The 21,419-nt window shown below is 41.0% G+C and overlaps 1 protein-coding gene across 11 annotated transcripts in view; it reads left to right on the top strand.

Moving 5' to 3' along the window:
* Nucleotides 1–21,419, top strand: part of atp2b2 (ATPase plasma membrane Ca2+ transporting 2) — a 927,552-nt gene that overhangs the window by 820,623 nt on the left and 85,510 nt on the right. The window lies entirely within an intron of this gene.

The raw sequence follows: 21,419 nt of genomic DNA, 5'->3' as shown, positions 1-21,419 counted from the left end.
TAAATTCCATCTGCCATTTTTCAGCCAGTTTTTCCAGCAGGCCCAGATCCCACTGCGAGCTTTGATAGACTTCCTCTCCAACCACTACATCCCCAAATCCCCAATCTTGGTGTCATCTGCAAATTTCCAGATCCCAAGGAGGCAACATAGTCTCATGCAGTCACTATATTTAAGAGCCATTTAGATTTACACTTAAATAGTGAAGGTAACAAAAAATATGGACCTAGGGTGATCAAGTGGGATTGGTGTGTGGAGGAAAAGGTCAGTGTGGATGAGCTGGTTCAAAGGGCCTGTTTTTGCGCTGTACAAATCTGATTCTATGACCCTGCAACTCTAATACATGACCCAGAAGCATTTCTGGAGAGCAGTGTAAATTCCATGCCAGTTTACTTTATCTTTTGCACCGCTGTTTACTGGAAATGTGAATTGGTAACAGGGTTGTAAAGGGGGATTCAGCACACTGAGCTTGGAATCTTGTTCTCTATATTCATATCCAATCACATTTAAAGATGAAGAGAAGGGTACAGAACAAATGACAGGGAAGGAAATAAAGGAAATTAGTGCTAAATTAGCTGCAGAAAGGGAAAGACAGCTGATAAAGAGACTGATTTATTTTTATAACATACTAATAATGATAGGTGCTGTGAGCTCCCTTGAACATCCCCAGCAATTTTCATGCTATTAAAACTGAGATTTGGGAAATTGAGAATATTTATAGTGATGATTAGATAGGTATTTTATGTTACAGTGATGCATGTCAGAGATTAAAAGCAGACACATAATTATTAGAAGGAACTGACTAAATTTAGTTTTAAATACCTGCTGTGTTATTGTTCCTTTGATAGTATTATTTAATCAGACAAATATGTTGGAATAGCCTCTGCTTTTTCTCTTATTATTTTGCCGTAAAACAAAACACTTCCTGAGGCTAGGTGGTGATAGTTGAAAGTAATCTTAAAGTTGAGAAGGCAGCAAAATGTAAAGCCTGCTGCCATGAGATTCTGCAATTACTACTCACTTATTCATTAGCTTGCGAGCTGTTACCATCCATTTAACCACTGCCCGCATTCTGCATTGAGCATCAAACCAAGAATAACTGTTTTGCTGAAACAGTTCTCATAAGAAAGAATGAAGGTGATCAGTGGTGGATCAGATATGCATCTAATGACATGATCAGTGGATCTCAGCATAAATACCTAGGGAGCTGAAAAGGATTTTGCATACAATCAGTGATAGAATCAGAAACAGATTTATTATCATTGACTTAGGTTGTAAAATTTGTTGTTTTGTGGTGGCAAAAGTTGCATAAATTACAGGCGTTAATAGTGCAAAAGAGGAATACGAAGATTGTGTTCATGGGTTCATGGGTCGTACAGTAAACTAATCACCGAAGGAGAAGAAGGTGTTTTTAAAATGTTGAATGGTTCCTGCACCACCTTCCTAACGGTGGTAACCAGAAGAGGGCACGTCACGGATGGAGAGGATCCTCAAGGATAGGTGCTACCGTCTTGAGGCACCGCCTCTGAAGGTGCCCTGGATGGTGGGGAGAGCCGTGCCCGTGATGGAGTCGACAATGAGTCTAACCTCCAGAACAGCAAAAATTTGATACACTCCGTTTACCTAGAATTATCAACTGCAATCCATGCCTGTTTGCTTGCTTGGACATAGAGGCCCGAGCTGGCTGGCCCTCTGCATTTTGGGCTTCAGAGGTCTACTTTGTGTGAATGCTGGACTATAGGTGGCACAGTGAATGATCCTGCACCTCAAGGTTCCCCTGTCAGAAGGCAGTGCTGGGTAGTAGTAGAGCTTTAGCTTCTGTCTCAGCCGTGATTAATTTTAGAATTTTCCTAAAATCTCATAATCTGAAATGAAGAATTAAAATAGATGTCCTTTTATTTTATTCTTCTAACATTTTAAGACACATGCAAAAATAAAATGTCAAAATATATTAAAATGAAGGTGAGTCATTTATGGAAGGGAACATGCCTTTTAAACGCTGTGTCCCATAAACCTCACTGAATTTAAGAGTTTTGGATTCTGTGCCAACTGATCTGGTGAAGGATATTTGTGGTTACTCTGAATTGTAACACTGGGCAGCCTGCAGAACTGTGCCTCATGCCGTTATTGATGGGGCAGACGGACAGAGTGAGTCCTGTATCTGTCAGTCAATCCCACACTTCCACATCTCATAATGTGTATGCTTAAGTCTAGGTCCAGCTTTATATTCATTTACTGAATGCATGAAGTGCCTTTCTCCAGCTTCTATCCAGTACATTGCACACCTCTGGAAATCATACTAGGGGTAGAAATTCATATTTGGTTCTTTGTGCTAAATGTGTGGTGTAGTAGTGGCTACATATAATATTCTGCTTCCAAAATTGAAATCTATGGATCTAAATTTCAGAAACATAGTGCAGATACTACAAGACTGTATATTTAACTCAATTCAATATCCTCTTAATTTAAATTATAACTTTGCAGATCTAGAGAAGGTCTTTATAGGTGCAATATAACAATTAATTTGTCATAATATAACCGCGTTTCATGACTGGGCTGCTGCATGTCTGCTCATTCAACTCAAGGGTGCCACGTAATCTATTAAGTGCAAGGAGCTGAAACTTGCAATTCAATATCCCGAACATGTTTTTACTTCCCACTGAAGAAATATCTTGCCAAAATCTCTCTGTCAGGATTAAGAATCATAGAACAATTATTGCTTCAGGCCAGTTATACTGAATGGGGAAAAGAAGTGTGTAATTGGTAAAACCACAAGTCAGAAAGATATACTTAGCAATTTCACAAATCCTTGGTCATTCGCAATTAACTTACTTTTGTTTGTTGGAGCGCTAGCACTATTTAAACTCTCCCTACACCCTTCAGGCTAGTGAACTATTTCAAGCGAGAGAATTCTTCCTGCAGTTGGTTATTCAAATATTACAGTTTTCAAACTTGATGTAATTCAACTGTTTCACTTCAATAAAGCTCATCTTTAATTTCCCTCAAATACAAGTTTAGCAAATCTCTGTTTCATCCCATTTGTTAAAAATGATAGAAACTTAATCCTAAGCGCGACGGATGTGCAAATAAGGTCTGTACATATTAACTCTATGGAATTGTTGGGTTTAAAAAAATAAACTTTCAATTCATATGAAATGATCTGAGGAAAGTAAAGTCCAAGTCATAAACTCAAAGTTGAATTTCTTGTCAAATGAACCAATGCACAAGTGCGATGAAAAACATACTTGCAGCAGCATCACGTTGTAAATGGCATCAGATATGGGTGGCATGGTAGCATAGTGGTTAGCACAACGCTTTACAGTACAGGCGACCTGGGTTTAATTCCTGCCGCTGTCTGTAAGGAGTTTAGACATTCTCCCCATGACCACATGGATTAACACTGGGTGCTCTGTTTACCTCCTACAGTCCAAAAATGTACCGATTGGTAGATTAATTGGTCACTGTAAATTGTCCTGTGATTATACTAGGATTAAATTGGGGGATTTTTGGGCAGCACAGGCTGAAGGGCCAGAAGGGCCTATTCCACACTGTATCTCAATAAATAAAGAAATAAATTAGCAGCATTCACAAGAAAAATGGGAATTAAACATAAATTGTACACTCTTTTTACAGGAACACAATTAGAACCAAAAAAGTCCGTTGTAGTACAAAGTGATCAAAGTGTTGTATACTGTAGATTAGGTTGTGCATGTTGGTTTGAGGACCGAATGATACCTGTTCCTGGTAGTGTGGGGCTTCAGGTTTCTGTATCTCTTGCTTTTGAGGGTACCTCTGAGAAGATACCATGGACTGGATGGTGCCTTAATGCCTTACAAGGCGCGAAACGAAAGACTGTGTGGTGCGCCACTCCTCACATAGACAGTAGGTGGCCGTTGACTCACAAAGAGTTCATCTGCCCTTTGACTGGTTTTGTTTTTAGTCCTGCTGGGTGCCTACACACCCTCCTCCCTGGTTAACCGAAATGCACCAGGGGGTGTGCCAGTTGAGTCGCTGACAACCCGACCCGAGACAGGTAGTACTGGGCTATGTGATACCAGTAGCAAGGCAAGGCCCTGACCTGACCTCCAGGCCTGAGTCGACGTAGTAGTAGTAGAAGTATGACGGTGGGGATCTTTGGGCATAGATGTTGCCTTCTTGACACATCACCTTATGGATGTACTACTGATCATAGGGAGGATGTGCCTGTGATGTATTGAGCTAAGTCCACTACTCTCTGCAGCTTCGTATGTTCCGCCACATTCAGATTGCCCTATCAGACCATAATGCAACCAGTCAGGATACTCTCAAGAGTGCATCTATGGAAGTTTGTTAGAGTATTCAGTGAGAGGCTGATTCTCCTCATCCTACTATGAAAGTAGGCACAGGAGCAGAATTTGGCCATTTGGTCCATTGAGTCTGTAGTGAAAACTGGTATACCTTCCTGTGGTTGCACTTATATGCTAGACTCGGGACGGGTCATCTTTTATGTTACCGCCCAGGAATGTAAAGCTGCTGACTCGCTCTGCTGCCATTCCCCCAGTGTACACCAGTACATTGTCCACCTTCCTTCCCCTTCTTGAAGTCCACAATCAGCTCTTTAAGTTTACTGATGTTATACAACCATATAACCATATAACAATTACAGCACAGAAGCAGGCCATCTTGGCCCTTCTAGTCCGTGCCGAACTCTTACTCTCACCTAGTCCCACCAACCTGCACTCAGCCCATAACCCTCCATTCCTTTCCTGTCCATATATCTATCCAATTTAACTTTAAATGACAACATCGAACCTGCCTCAACCACTTCTGCTGGAAGCTTGTTCCACACAGCTACCACTCTCTGAGTAAAGAAGTTCCCCCTCATGTTACCCCTAAACTTTTGCTCTTTAACTCTCAACTCATGTCCTCTTGTTTGAATCTCCCCCACTCTCAATGGAAAAAGCCTATCTGCGTCAACTCTATCTACCCCCTCATAATTTTAAATACCTCTATTAAGTGCCCCCTCAACCTTCTACACTCCAAAGAATAAAGACCTAACTTGTTCAACCTTTCTCTGTAACTTAGGAGATGAAACCCAGGCAACGTTTTAGTAAATCTTCTCTGTACTTTCTCTATTTTGTTGACATCATTCCTATAATTCGGTGACCAAAACTGTACACAATACTCCAAATTTGGCTTCAACAATGCCTTGTACAATTTCAACATTACATCCCAACTCCTATACTCAATGCTCTGATTAATAAAGGCCAGCATACCAAAAGCTTACTTCACCACCCTATCCACATGAGATTCCACCTTCAGGGAACTATGCACCATTATTCCTAGATCTCTGTGTTCTACCTCATTCTTCAATGCCCTACCATTTACCATGTATGTCCTATTTTGATTAGTCCTACCAAAATGTAGCACCTCACATTTTTCAGCATTAAACTCCATCTGCCATCTTTCAGCCCACTCTTTTAAGCAAGAGGTTGTTGTTGTAGCACCATTCAACCAGTTGCTGTATCTCACTCCTGTATGTTAACTCATCACCTACCTGTGATTTGTCCAACAACTGTGGTGTCACTGGTGAATTTGTATATGGCATTGGAGCTGTGCTTGATCACACAGACATGTGTGTATGAAGAATAGATCAGGGGGCCAAGCATGCAGCCTTGAAGTGTACCTGTGTCAGTGAGGAGGTGATATCATTATCAGTCCTCATTGAGATAAGCCAATGAGGAATTTGAGGATCCAGTTGCACAGAGAGGTACCAATAAGGATGCGAGAAAGTTCTGCCTGCCCCACTATAGAAAGGATTTTGAGGCATTGGAGAGAGTGCAGAAGAGGTTTACCAGGATGCTGCCTGGCTTAGAGGGCATATGCTATCGTGAGAGGCTTGATAAACCTGGGTTGTTTGCTCTGGAGTGACGGAGGCTGAGATGGAAGGATATGGATATTGTGTGGGAAGGAGGGATTAGTTTATGGGTTTTTAAAATTTACTTTTATTTGGTTCAGCACAACATTCTAGGCTGAAGGGTCTGTGCCTGTGCTGGACTGTTCTGTGTTCTATGTTCTAACATTCTATCATCCAGACTTAGCATATCCCATGCTCCGAGGCCCATCCAACGGTACTCAAAGTTGTAAATGCAAAAGACATAATTGTTAATATTTTTTGCAGAAGAAGTTGTCTAATTCCTTCCTGTTCCTATTTATTACTGTCTTATGGTCCTTTTAGAATATAGGGCGCAGAGAGGAACAACAAGAAAAACAGTTAAGATAGGCAAATAATTTTAAAAAGTGGAAGATCAATTTTAAATTAAAGGTTAATACAATTTGGTTAAAACATATTTGGCAATTGCAAGTTAATTCTAAACTTTAATTTGGAAAACACAAATTACTGACATTTGCAAATCCCTTCCATCCAGGTCAGCAAACCCATTCAAATAAATGGGTCTGTGCTAAGTATGAGTTCAGATTCAATAATCTTTTTATGCTTAGCATCTGGGCTGTAGTGTGTTCTGTACTCCCATCTGGTATTTGTATGGTGCTGCCCTCTGGTGTTTGCTCAGCGCTGTCTCTGATGTTGCTCGGTGCTGCTCTCCAATGTTTTCTCGGTGGAAGAACAAACTGGGCGAGGACAATCTACAGTCATGCCAATCAGGGACTTGGGCTATGTTATTTTCTTTGTGACTATGTTTTTCTGAAATTGTAACGATGTGTGCTGTTTAGGCTATATGCAGTGTGTTCTGTGCTGTTGGTAATGAATAGTGTTTTATTTGGCTATATTCATGTCTGGTTGAATGGCAATTAAATTTGAACTTGAGGAGTCAGAGACTAGTTGTGTCGTGGAGAACGGAGCAACAAAGCATGATTTTGTTAATTGTAATGTTTTCACAGTCACAGAGCTGAACAGGTTGGGTTAATCTTAGCCTGAGCTGTTGCTGCTAATTAATTTAGTTGTATATGGATACAAAAAGTCCAGGAATAGTTTTGATTTTCAAACCTTCCAGTACAGATTCGAACCTTTGTTAGGATATGTAAAGCAAACAATTCTCAAGAACTAAAGAATTGCACACAGTGCTTTTATTGCAATGGGGAGTTTTACTGCAATTGGCAAGTCCATTCAAAGGGCTTAATTATTCAATTTTGTCTCCATAGCAACTTTTGAAAGGCTTGCCCATATAAAATGGATGTATAATTGGCCACAGGAATTTGGTTGCTTTCTTTAAAGTGGATGGATAGTTGGATATATATTTTGTTCCTTCATCCATTTGGTTTAAATCCTTTGTTTTGCCTCCAAGACTTCTTGCCAATGGATTAATCTGCAAGTTAAAATTGCCGAGCAATGGAATCTCTTTGGATAAACCCATGGAATCAATGCAATGTAGAGGGCAATGATAATATTTTCAAGACAAACAGCATATGCAGATCCACTGTTACTTCTGAAACCTGGCAGATGTTCATCATGACTTTCAAATCCTCTTTTTGTGACTCTTTTTGTGGTTATAACAGTGAAATGCCAGCTGCTACATGTTTGACTTGCCCGTTGTCCCAAGAACTCCAGTTTTTCCCATTATTATTAAGTCACTATTTCCCTAAGGTTCTCAGTTAAAATATCCTTTGGAACTCCAACATGGATTTGTGCCAAATAAAGCAAATATGCTGATGGAAATACATTGAGTTTTGTCGCGGATCAAGTGTCTACACTTGAGTGCTCCTACAATAACTTACAATAGATAATATCAATAGATAATGCCTGTTTGGGCATCCTCCCCTCTGACATTAGGGCACCAAAATGCAGTATCTATGCTGTTTCTTGTGTGGCAGGGTAGAGATATGTGTCTACCAAAGGAGGTATAAGCTGCTCCTTCCCTCTCCTAACCTGCAGATCACCCTTGGCAAGGAGTAGCACCTGCTTAGCCACCACCCAGTTAGTGTTACGTGAAGCCATGGGAGCAGGTGATGAATGGTCGAATGAACAGCTGGTGCATATCACAAGTCCTGGTTATGCGACCACTGACCGCAGGCGGACAATCTCTGAAGCGTATTGGTAATGGGTGGGGTCACCTGTCTTGTAAAGACACTGCCCAGAAGGAGACAATGGCAAACCACTTCTGTAGAAGAATTTGCCAAGAACAATCATGGTCAAAGACCGTGATCACCCATGTCATATGACATAGCGCATAGTGATGATGATGATGATGCTATTCCTGGATGTGGCCTTAAGTCAGAGCACAGCTTTTCACACAAATAAAGTAACAGAAAACAATTAACTACACAATTTTGATTGTTGCCCTTCTAAGGATGAAGAAGATTTACATTGCATTTTAAATTGGTTCTCAGCTTTTATATTTTGCAATGTTTCTCAGCTTTTTTCCTCTTTGAATGCAAGTAACACATGGGAAGATGGATTTCTTGTTTTTACATTCCTTCTGATTCCAGAGACTTTTGTAGGCACGTGATAACTAAGCTGTTGCAGATACACTATCTTTGTCTCATCCAGGCACTTTTTGACCTTGATCTTGACTTTGGCTTCATCTAATCAGCAACAATCCCTGTTCCTACATCTCCTGCACCAGGATTCAGTCTCATGTAGTTAAAAACGGGAGCATATTCTCCACTTTCCTCAACAGGCCAAGGTAATAACATACTGCAACACACACAACTCAGCAGTCAGGCGGCATCTATGGAAATGAATAAACAGTCAACATTTCGGGCTAAGGTCTGAGAAGGAAGGGGGAAGATGCCAGAATAAAAGAATTGGGGAGATGGGAAAAATTACAAAGGACCCTTAAATGCCGGCTCCAACACTTCAAGTGCTGTGGCGTTGCTAGGTTTTCCACTCAGCACCAGTGGTTACGTCTATCCTGTCTATCTGGCATCATTAGGTTGAACATGATGGTGACACAGTTTCACCTCATGAGCAAAACAACGTATTTTCAAGAAGACAGTACTCCATTAAAATGTGTACAGTTTAAAGGCAAGGAAAATATGTAACTCCCTCCAAAAATATTATTTTCAAGAAGAAAACTAAATTATTATATTAATATTCAGAGAAATTATGACATTTTGGATATTTAAATATGATTTTTTAAATACTGTGTATTGTTTCTTAAGGGTAAATTCTATTATCTCTCAGCACTTTTGAATTTTGCATAGAAAAATGCTTGACATACTTAACTGTGCGAGCTTGTAAAATTTGACAGGCTACTCCTCTTTGCTTTCAGCTTAGAAATGACTACATCAGAGTCACATTGCAGATTGCAAACACTAAGCATCGGTAACCATGCCATAAATGCGTGTCACTGACTGGACGTAAACTGCCCACAAAGATCTTAAGAAGTCTGTGGCAACCGCAGCTTCCCTGCTGAAATTGATCACTCTGGGGTGCCAAGAATCCCTGGGGTCCAACGTCCACAATGCTATTAAGCTGCCTGATCAGCCAATCACCTTGAGAATATCTCATAAGGAACAAAGAGAGGATTTTTTAGAAGATTTTCAGTAATGGACAGAGTAAAAAATAACCATTGAATAATACACAAATAATAAAGTTGGAAGCAAATATAATATAAATCTTATATTAGCTACTCCTCAATACCCAGAGCCTGGCTTGACACCAACCTACTATACCCTCTACTGTGCCTACTGTCTTGTGTATTATTTATTATTATTTATTGTAGTGCCTGCACTGTTTTGTGCACTTTATGCAGTCCTGGATAGGTCTGTAGTCTAGTGTAGTTTTTGTGTTTTTTCTTACGTAGTTCAGTGTAGTTTTTGTATTGTTTCATGTAGCACCATGGTCCTGGAAAACGTTGTCTCATTTTTACTGTGTTTTGTACCAGTAGTCATGGTTGAAATGACAATAAAAAGTGACTTGACTTGACTTGAAAGGAACAGAACATAAAAGCGAAGATGCAGTGCTGAGTCTTTATAAGCAGTTGTTCAGGCATTAGAGTATTATGAGCATTTTTTGGATACCATATCGAAGGAAGGATAAGATTGCATTGGAGAGGGTCCATTGGAGGTTTACAAGAATGATCTAGGGAATGTAAGGGTTAACATATGAGGATCATTTGATGATTTGGGCCACATTCACTGATGTTTAGAAGAATGAGGGGAAATTGCATTGAAGCTTACCAAATATTGAATGGCCCAGATAGAGTGAACATGGAGACATAGAGGAAGAATCTAAGACCAGAGGGCACAGCCTCAAAGTAAAAGGATGCCCCTTAAGAACAGGGATGAGGAGGAACTTCTTTAGCCAGAGGCTCATCAATCAGTAGAATTTATTGCTACATACGACTGCAGAGGCCAAGTTTTTGGGTATATTTATGCTGGAGGTTGATAGAATCTTGATTAGTAAGGGTGTCGAAAATTACAGGGAGAAGGCAGAGAAATGGGTTTAAGGGGGAAGATAAATCTACCATGATCAAGTGGCAAAGCAGACTAGATGGGCTGAATGGCCTAAGTTTGCTCCTATGTCTTATGAAAGCAATGAGAAGCTATTCTTTACTACAATAAAAGCCGCATTTTAAAATCATTATCAGAGCAGATTGTTGTTTAGGGTCAGAACGGGTGCTAATCTGTAATTATTGTTTCAAATATAATTAAAACCTTGCACCTCTTGCAACAAAGCATGATGCTTTTGAGAATTTCAGTGTGAAAATTGCTCATAAATAATTGCATTGCAAGTCTGTGCAATTTGAATGCAGCAATGATAAATGAACAGGCAAAAGATAGCTTTTGTCTTTGAGAAGCAGAATACTTATTTGACTAAAGTACGCTTAGAATTTTCAGAACAATTTCTCGGTTTTACATTGAATAAAAAACAAAGCAATTCAATACACCTTCATTTTTAAATTGCTTGGTAATAATTTATATGGAGTCAATTTTATTATCTTGCAGCATTTGTGTGTTTTGCTTTTCAAACTGTAAGTATCTGCCAGTCTCATTTTTTTTTGTATTAGGGTACGAGAATCAGTATTTCTTTAAAAGTCCAAAGTAAAATTTATTATCGAGTACTTACATGTCACCGTATACAATCAAGAGATTCGCTTTCCTGTGGTGGGCATACTGAGCAAATCTATGGAATAGTAACTGTCAACAGAAACAATAAAAGATCAAGTAAAGCATAGAAGATGACAAACTGTGCAAATGGAAATATAAATAAATACCAATAAATAATGAGAGCATGAAATTACAAGATGAAGAGTCCTTAAAGTGAGATCATTGTTTTGTGGGAACATCTTGTTACGTACCCCGTAACTGGGTTGCCAAACCAGCAGAAATGGACCACTTAGTTGGAGTCTGGTTAACAGAAACTAATAAAGTTTTTATTAAAGAAATAAGTAACACAGTACTCTAATCATAAGGATGTAAATGCAACAGGTTAGCAATGGTAATACACACGTATACACAGAACTAGAGTAATAGGAATCAATCAAGCTCTATCGCAGTCTAGGGGTAAAATGATCAGTCTCAAGTGACGCAGAGTTCAGTTCAGCTTAGTATAGTTCGCAGTAATCGCTGTTGTGCCGTTGGAGAGAGAGAGAATGCAAATTTTGATTCAAACAGACCTTTGATGTTCTTCGCAGTTAGCTTTCGGGCGAACCCTTTTATGTCTTCTGTGGTCACTGACTGTGACCCCTCCGTTCCGCATACGACCGTTCTTCCGTGGTGAACCCGGCACCCAGGCAAGGGCGGACACACACACCAGGTTCCCGCCGATCGTCCCTTTTCACCCTGTCAGTCTATGGTTGGTTCCCTCGAACCAGACCTCCAACTTCCACCAACTTGTGGGGGCACACCGCTCTTCCAGGGTCTTGTTATCTTGTGATCTCGTGGTGTGTGTCGTGCCTTAGCGAACCTGTTCTTTTTATCCCCCTGCTGGGGTATCGCCTGTCCATCAAACTTCAAACAGTTCAGGTTCAAAGCAATCGGTCTGTCAATATCTGAAATGTGTTTCTTTCTGGTTAATCACTCTCTTCTCTCTTATTAGCATTTTGAATGTTTCTCCATTGTCTCCCTTATCTCTCTCATCAGCATCAATCTTCTGATAACTTGGTTTTTCGTCACAATCTCAAGGCCAATCATTGCCAGTTTGCCATTGAGAAGATGGTAGCAAGTTTCTGGCTTAAGCCACTGCAATCGATTTGGAGGCATTGTACCAGGCTTACTGTGCAAAGGATTTCTAGAATACTGTCTTACTTCATCAGTGGTCACTTTAATAGGTACAGCAATGGAATCTAGGGTGGTCTGTTGCTGTAGCGCATCCACTTCATGGTTCAATGTGCTGTGCTTTCAGAGATGCTCTTCTGCACACCACTTTTATAGTGCATGGGTACTCGAGTTGCTGTTGCCTTCCTATTAGCTTGAACCAATCTTGCCATACTCCTCCAACCTCTCTCATTAATAAGGCTTTTTTTTCCCACAGAACTGCCACTCACTGTTTGTTTGCTTTTCCGCTTCATTCTCTGCAAACTCTAGAGCAGGGGCTCCCAACCTGGAGTCCAGTTGTTTAATTGGTATTGGTCCGTGGCATAAAAAGGCTGCGAGCTCCTGTGCGTGAAAATCCAGGAGATCAGCAGTTTCTGAGATACTCAAACTACAACATCTGCTATCAACAATCATTCCTCAGTCAAAGTCACTTTGATCACATTTCTTCCCCATTTTGATATTTGGTCTGAACGACAACTGAACCTCGACCATGTCTGCATGCTTTTATGTATTGTGTGGCTGCCACATGGGTAGTAGGGTGGAGATCCATCTCTACTAAAGGAGGTGCAAGGCGATCCTTCCCTCTGCTAGCCTGCAGGTCACCCTTGGGCAAGGTGTAGCACCAGATTAGTCCCCCAGTCAGGGTCACAGGTGGTGGATGTTCGTATGAGCAGCTGGTGCATACCACAAGTCCTGGTTACGCGACCACTGACACCAGGCAAACAATCTCTGAAGAGTAGTGATAATGGCTGGGGCCACCCATCTTTTAAAGATACTGCCCGGAAGAAGGCAGTGGCAAACCACTTCAGTGGAAAAATTTGCCAAGAGCAATCATGGTGATGGAAAGACCATGAACGCCTCTGTTGTATGACACAGCACGTAATGAGGACGATGATGATGATGATGCTGCTGCTACGTAATTGCCCGATTAGATATTTGCAGTAACAAGCAGGTGTACCTAATAAAGTGCCCCCTGTGTATATGTTCCCAATAGGAAGGTAAACTGGTACTTTGAAATAAATTGATGTTTCTTCTGGAATGAGGTTGTAGTCTATCAAGAAACTGCGAGTGAATGGACTGCTGGAGTGTGTCCAATACATAAAAGACATCGCAGCTACAAAGTGCCAGTGCTGTATGAGGTGCCCTAAAGCAAGTCATTCTTGAAACACAGAAGACAGCAGATGCTGCAATCTGGAATTAACATACAGTCTGCTGGAGAAAACCAGCGGGTCAAGCAACATTTACGAGTGGAAGGAAATAGCTGACGTTTTGGTTGAAGGCCTGCAATCAAGCAAACCTCTTTTATTCCCCCGCCCCCACTGGATTGTATTGACTTTGTATTTGTCAACCAGGAAGGCAAAAGTATTCCTTCAAAGTCCTGATTTGGATCCTATAAGTAAATATGCAGGGACAGTGAAAAAGAGAATTCTTTATAAATCTGTCGGGGGAATGCAGAGATTGGATGTGGGATCAGCTCTGGTTCTGCATTATTCAGCTATCACTCTTTCAACTTGCTCTCGTGGGATCTGTCGTATTATATCTGTCAGCTTGCAGAAACCGCTTTAAAGAACTGAAAGGCATCACATATTTATAAGTGAATGTTAAAATCATTGCCCAGCTTGTGTCTTTATTAACTAACTGTGTCATTGGAATTTTGGTTGTAACTTCAAAAAATTGACAAAGTCAGGTAAAAACAAAACACTTAAATTACTTGAATCCACACACATTATTTGGCAAGTATTTGCTCAAAATAGTGCATTATATTAAGTGTGGTTCAATGGGATCCCACCACTAAGCATATCTTTCCCTCCCCCCCTCTCTCTGCATTCTGCAGGGATCGCTCCCTACACAACTCCCTTGTCCATTCGTCCCCCCCATCCCTCCCCACTGATCTCCCTCCTGGCACTTATCCGTGTAAGCGGAACAAGTGCTACACATGCCCTTACACTTCCTCCCTTACCACCATTCAGGGCCCCAAACAGTCCTTCCAGGTGAGGCATCACTTCACCTGTGAGTCGACTGGGGTGATATACTGCATCCGGTGCTCCCGATGTGGCCTTTTATATATTGGTGAGACCCGACACAGACTGGGAGACCGCTTTGCTGAACATCTACGCTCTGTCCGCCAGAGAAAGCAGGATCTCCCAGTGGCCACACATTTTAATTCCACATCCCATTCCCATTCTGACATGTCTATCCACGGCCTCCTCTACTGTAAAGATGAAGCCACACTCAGGTTGGAGGAACAACACCTTATATTCCGTATGGGTAGCCTCCAACCTGATGGCATGAACATTGACTTCTCTAACTTCCGCTAGGCCCCACCTCCCCCTCGTACCCCATCTGTTACTCTTTTTTATGCACACATTCTTTCTCTCACTCTCCTTTTTCTCCCTCTGTCCCTCTGAATATACCTCTTGCCCATCCTCTGGGTCACCCCCCCCCCCGTTTTTCTTCCCGGACCTCCTGTCCCATGATCCTCTCGTATCCCCTTTTGCCTATCACCTGTCCAGCTCTCGGCTCTATCCCTCCCCCTCCTGTCTTCTCCTATCATTTTGCATCTCCCCCTCCCCCTCCAGCTTTCAAATCCCTTACTCACTCTTCCTTCAGTTAGTCCTGACGAAGGGTCTCGGCCTGAAACGTCGACTGCGCCTCTTCCTATAGATGCTGTCTGGCCTGCTGCGTTCACCAGCAACTTTGATGTATGTTGCTTGAATTTCCAGCATCTGCAGAATTCCTGTTGCCTGGGTTTTATTGTCCCTGTTTCTGAAATTTAGACCCTGTTCATTCATTGAAAATGCTCCGGAACAGCATGTAGAAATTATACTGATCTATTGACCCTAGCAAATCTAACATGGTTACTTCCCTTTTCTAGTTTTGTGATAGATTTGAAAGTACATATAAGTCTGGCTATCATTCTACAGTGGTTACTGGGGAGTGCCTTACATCCCTTTTAGTATAAGGGTACTAAAAGTACAAAGTAAATTTATTATCAAAATACATATATGCTGCCATATACAACCCTGAGGTTCATTTTCTTGTGGACCTACACAGCAAATCCAGGAACCATAACAGACTCAATGCAAACCTGCTCCCAGCAGGATGGATACGCATCTAATGTACAAAAGACAGCAAACTGTGCAAATACAAAAAAAAAAGAAATAATAACAATAAAGTAAGCAATAAATATTGAGAACAAGAGATGAAGAGTACTTGAAAGTGAGTCCATAGGTTGTGGGAACAGTTCAGTGATGGGGCAAGTGAATTTAAGTAGGCACAAGGGGTACTGTAGATGCTGGAAATCTAGAGCAATACACGCAATTTCCCCCGGGATCAATAAAGTATGACTATGACAATGTCAGGCAGCATCTAAGGATGGGAATGGACGGTTGACGTTTCAAGACAAGGCCCTTCATCAGGACGGATGGCTTCTAATCAAGGGTCTTGACCCAAAACATTGACTTGTTTATTCCCATCCATAGATGCTGCCCAATCTGCTGAACTCCTCTGGCACATTTTGTGGATTGCAAGTGAATTTAAGTGAAGTTATCGCACAGGTTCAAGAGCCTAATGGTGGTGGGGGGAGGGGAGGGAGGGTAATAACTGTTCCTTAACCTGGTGGTGTGGGTTGTGATGCTTCTGTACCTTATTACTGATGGTAGCAGTGAGAAGAGAACATGACTTAAGTGGTGGGGGTTCCTGATGATGGATGCTGCTTTCCTGTGGCAGCGATCCCATGGAGATCAAATTACATTTCAAAAGTACTAAGTGCATTTATTATCAAAGTATGTATAGTATAGACAACTTTGAGAAACCCATTAGAACCCATTTCCCAGTGTGCAGAGAAAAAAAATGTGCTCAATGCTGGGAACAAAATAATGTGGAATTGCCATTCTTCCTACGCTCAGATGACAATATCTAAAAATTTATCCATTGTCCTTATTAATCAATAGCAATCAATTTAATCATTTTGTTGGATGAGAAAACATGATTTGTCAAGGTTTAGGAAAAGTAAGTTTCCAGCACTCAGGATTAATCCTTTAAAAAATGACTGTTTTCATAAAGGCTTAAGGGATTGAGATCTCATTCCTTAAAAGGAAAAGAAGAGATCTCAAGAGCTTTTCCGCACCTATACTGTGTGTTGGCTTTACTACCTACCAGATGTTTTCATTTTGTTTGCGGGATGTTCTTAATGGAAATTTATTTTGCGTTTGCTGTAGAATGTTTGACAGATACAGACAGAGACTAATCTCCCCTCCCTCCACATTCAATCTATTTGCAGAAGGCCCAGAACTAAATATTTAACTTTGTCTGTCGTGAAATTTCCAGGATCATTGAAGTTGCCATGTAAAATTGGTTTCTACGTACCTCGCATTAATCCATGCTGGATGCCTATTTCATCTCTTCACTAGGTTTGGCAGCAATTCTGGAAAATGGGGCATGTGGTCTTATGTACTTTGCTATATCTGGAATACCATGCAAAATCCAGCAGCTCACTGGAAAATCTGTCAAACAATCTATTTGACCTTGAATTTGTGCCGATTTGGTGCAATGGATTTGTAAATCTATTCACAAGATTAGTAACTGATGACAGGTAAATTGTTACCTTGGGGCAGCATGGTGGTGTAATGTGCTTTACAGTCCCAGCAACCCAGGTTCAATTCCCACCAGTTCCTTTGTATGTTCATCCCAGAGCGTGGGTTTCCTCCAGTTGCTCTGGTTACCTCCCACGGTCCAGGTTGGTAGGTTAATTTATCATTGAAGATTTGTCCCATGATTAAGCTAGGGTTAAACTGGGGGTTGCTGAGCGGTGTGGATCGAAGGGCTGGAAGGGCCCACTCCATACGGTATCTCAATAAAATAAAACAAATATAAAGAATGTCTCACTTATTCTCATTTCAGCCACTGGGAGACATTTCTTGCCACAATGAATTCTGGTGAGGGATGAGGTGCTGATATTTGGCTTGGTTAAATGACATGTATGACTCGCTGATCTGATGAGGAGAACAGCATTACACAGGATAGTTCCTTCACTTTGGACAGTTACGAACATAGAAATAAGACTGAAATGAAGTGCTTTATTAAGGAGTTTAATAATGAAAATCCTAGCACGTTAAAAGTTCACCATGACTTTTGACTTTTAAATCGCATCTCGGGCATGTCACCAATGCAGGAGGTGAACTTGATGTTCTGCAACAAAACTCTTCAACAAAAGGCATAAATAATACAAAATAGTCCTGCTCCCTGTCTTCATCAATGATTCATGAAAAATCATTTGACATAAGATTGATGCTGACTTGAGTTAGTTGTGCTGAAGTTCAGTATTTTTCTGATTTCAGAGGTATAGGTTGTTCCTATCTCCTCCTCCCCAAAGCCGTTGCAGTCATTACTTAATCACTATATCTTAGAATTAGAAGTGTATCCCCACACATGAAAAATCAACAGGGCCAATGATCAAACGTCCTCATATTTAGCTGCAGATTATGGAGATGCATTGTGATTTACATAATCAATTATTATTGCTGTAGGATTTCCAGTGAAGAACTTGGGTCACAGTTACACCAACACCAGTGTGCATTCTATACGATCTATGCACAGTGCATGTTTCTACAACGTGCCTCAGTCACAGCAAGGAGAACAGATGGAAGTGATTCAAGGATCTGTTCTGGAAATCTCATGACCTGTGGCCATTCTAAATGGAGAAAAGCATTGAGAACCTGAAGTTCCTTCGTCAGGAGTATGCGGAAGCCTGGCAAAAATGATGGAAGAAGTGGACTAACTACTGTGCTACCCATTTGCTGGTCCATTCAAGCACCTCGTTCCCACCTGTGACGGAGTCTTGGACATAAAAGAGTGTGTCTTTCTGGGACACCGTCTGCCACCCAGTTCATCCTAATTTCCCATCTTCGACCCATATTGCCCCAGCTCCATCCCTTCATGTATCTTCTTAATTGAAACTATTGTACCTGCCCCAACCACTTCCTCTGCTGGTTGGTTCCATATACTCACCAGCCTCTGTGTGAAACAGTTTCTGCTTGGGTCCCTTTTAAATGTTTCCCCTCGCATTCTTAATCTAGGCCCCTAGTCTTGATCTCCCCTACCCTGGGGAAAAAAGATTGATACCATCCGCCATACCTATGCTCTACCTCTCATAATTTTAAACATTTCTACACGGTCAGCCCTCATTCTCCCACATTTTAAGGAATAAAGACCTAGCCCGGCCAACTTCTCCTGATAATTCAGCCCCTCTAATCTATGCAACATTCTGATAAATCTTTTTCTGTTTTCTTTCCAGTGTAAGGACTTTCTTTCCAGTTTAACTACATCCTTCTAAAAACAGGGTGGCTGAAACTATACTTAATATTACAAGTACGGCCTCGCCAGTGACTTATACATTACAGCCTAATGTCCCATTTCCTACACTTAGTGTCTTGACTGATAAAATTCAGTGTGCAAAACATTTTCACTATCATGTTTGCCTGTGACGCCACTTTCAATGAGCGAGGTACTTGCACTCCCTTCCGTTCTATTATACTCCCTAGCGTTCTAGCATTTATGGTACCATTCCTATGCTGATTTGACTTTCCAAGATATATTATACTTATCTGTACTGAACTCCACTTGCTACTCTTCAACCCACTTGCTAACTGATCAAGGTCCCCTGTAATCTATGATAACCACTTTACTGTTAACAAAGCCTCCTAAATTTCATGTCATCCACAAACTTACTGATCAAGCCTTATGCATTCCTACATTCACATCTAAGTCAGTTATATAAGTAAGAAATAACATGGGTCCCAACGCTGACCACTATGGCACACTACTAGTCACTGGCTTCTATTCGAAGAAATAACCTTCAACCACCAGGCTCTGCTACCTACTTCTGTGCCAATTTTGAATCCACCTGCATAGCTGTCTCTGGATTCCAGATCAGCCTACCATGCAGGACCCTGTCAAGGGCCTTGCTAAAGTCCAAATAGACAACAATCACTGCTCTTCCCTCATGTCCCATGACCCTCTCATATCCCTTTTGCCAATCACCTGTCCAGCTCTTGGCTCCATCCCTCCCCCTCCTGTCTTCTCCCATCATTTTGGATCTCCCCCTCCCCCACCCCCTCCCACTTTCAAATCTCTTACTAGCTCTTCCTTCAGTTAGTCCTGACGAAGGGTCTCGGCCCGAAACGGCGACTGTACCTCTTCCTAGAGATGCTGCCTGGCCTGCTGCATTCACCAGCAACTTTGATGTGTGTTGCTTGAATTTCCAGCATCTGCAGAATTCCTCATGTTTGCGTTCTTCCCTCATCTATCTCTTTGATTTCCTTAAACTATTCTGAAAGGTTTGTCAGGCATGACTTTCCACATACAAAGCTATGCTAACTCCTACTAATCAGACTGTCTATCCAAATGCTGGTAGATCCTGTTTCTCAGAATTCTCTTCAGTATCTTCCCCACTCCTGTTATCTGGCTGACCAGCCTTTAGTTCCCTGTCTTGTTCTTGCTACCCATTTTGCCACCTTCCAATCTTTGGGAACCTCGCCAGTGGCTAATGGTGAAACAAATATTTCTGCATGGGCCACTGCAATTTCCACTGCAGCTGCTACAGAGGTCTGAGGCTGCACTTTGTCAGGCCCTGGGGATTTATGCATTCTTAATATGCTGTAAGGTTGCAATATTTCTGCTCTGGTAATGTGAATGTTTTCCAAAACATCACCTCTTGTTTCCTTTATCTCTTGAGCAAACATAATTTTCTCCTCAGTGAACACCCAGTTGGTTAAAAGGTGAAAGCAATTGAGTTATTTTTCAAAGTAACAAGATTAATGATATTAAAAGAGTTCAATTTATGACGAGTTAAATTTATTTAATTCTTATTGAATTTTGTTGGCAGGAACTTCCTAAATATCTCTGTCCCTCCAGTTCCACTCTTCTGAATATCCCTAATTTTCACCACTTTTAACCAATTTTAATAATGCGGACAATTTGCCCTTGCTGCCAAAGCCTTCAACACTGCAGTTTCTTCAATAAATTTCTCATCTCTCTGCCTTATTTTTTCTTTCTTTTAACTAAGGTTTTGGTTTTAGTCAATTTAGTTTTTGGATGTTAGTGGACCGTTGTGGTGTCTTGGGAAATATGGACAATGTGTAAATAGAGCTGTAATTTTTTTTGCAAGTTTAAACAATTTGATATCATGGTTCCACTCTGCTGGATTGCACAGATGACTGCAATGCAATACAAGCACACAGAGAGAATCATAGAATTATGGTTGGGTTGAGTTGTTCTCTGATCTTGGCAATTTACTTGCAAAAGTTTCATCACCTTACCAGGCAAGATCATCAGTGCACTGTTCATTGTGATGTGTCCTCCAAGTGCTTGGCCTTTATATACTTATCAAAGTATGTGTGCAGTATACAACTCTAAGATTCGTCTTCTCCAGATAGCCATGGAACAAACAAAACCTTAGAAGTTGATGAAACTCCATGGTTTTCTCCCCACCCTTTGCACAAAAAAAAGAAACAAAAACTTGCAAACCCAAAACTCCCAAGTCTCACACAAAAAAGTTAACAGATCGCTCCCCATGGAAAAGGACTGCAGGAACATCAAACCCCAAGCCCTCTAACCCCTCCCTCGCACAAAAAAATCTTAACATATCACCAACATAGAGAACAGCAACAAGTACAAACCCTAAGCCCCCAACTGTCTCTCCCACACACAAAAACCGTTTGTGTGATGAAACATAAACACGAGGAATTCTGCAGATGCTGGAAATTCAAGCAGCTGCAAGTAAATTGCCAAGATTGGAGAACAGTTCAACCCAACATCAACCACCCAAGACACATCTTCCAAATTATTTTCATCGTAGATATATGTTACATCATCACTGGGTTTAAAGAAAAAGTGTAATAAGCAATTGTGCAATTCTGTACCATCCAACTTGTTATGGTAACTATCTATGTGGCTGATAAATATTTTATCTGAAAGATCCAGAGAAATTTGTGTTACTACAGTAAAGGCAAAGCATTAAAGAAACTGATAAAAGACAATTGACCTGAAAATTTAGTACTTCTCTTTCCACAGATCATCTTCTGGTTTTATTTCAGATATTCAGATCCAAGCAATCTTTTGATATTAATCTATCCATAGGAATGATAAGCTAGAGAGAACAATTTGAGACAGAAACCCTTTAATGGATCACTTATAAAATCTTGTTATAATGTTATTTCATAATG

The sequence above is a fragment of the Mobula hypostoma genome, chromosome 15 (assembly GCF_963921235.1).
Source record: "Mobula hypostoma chromosome 15, sMobHyp1.1, whole genome shotgun sequence".
Taxonomy (NCBI): Eukaryota; Metazoa; Chordata; class Chondrichthyes; order Myliobatiformes; family Myliobatidae; genus Mobula; species Mobula hypostoma.
The sequence above is the reverse complement of the archived record's forward strand: the minus strand, read 5'-3'. Positions and strand labels throughout refer to the sequence as shown.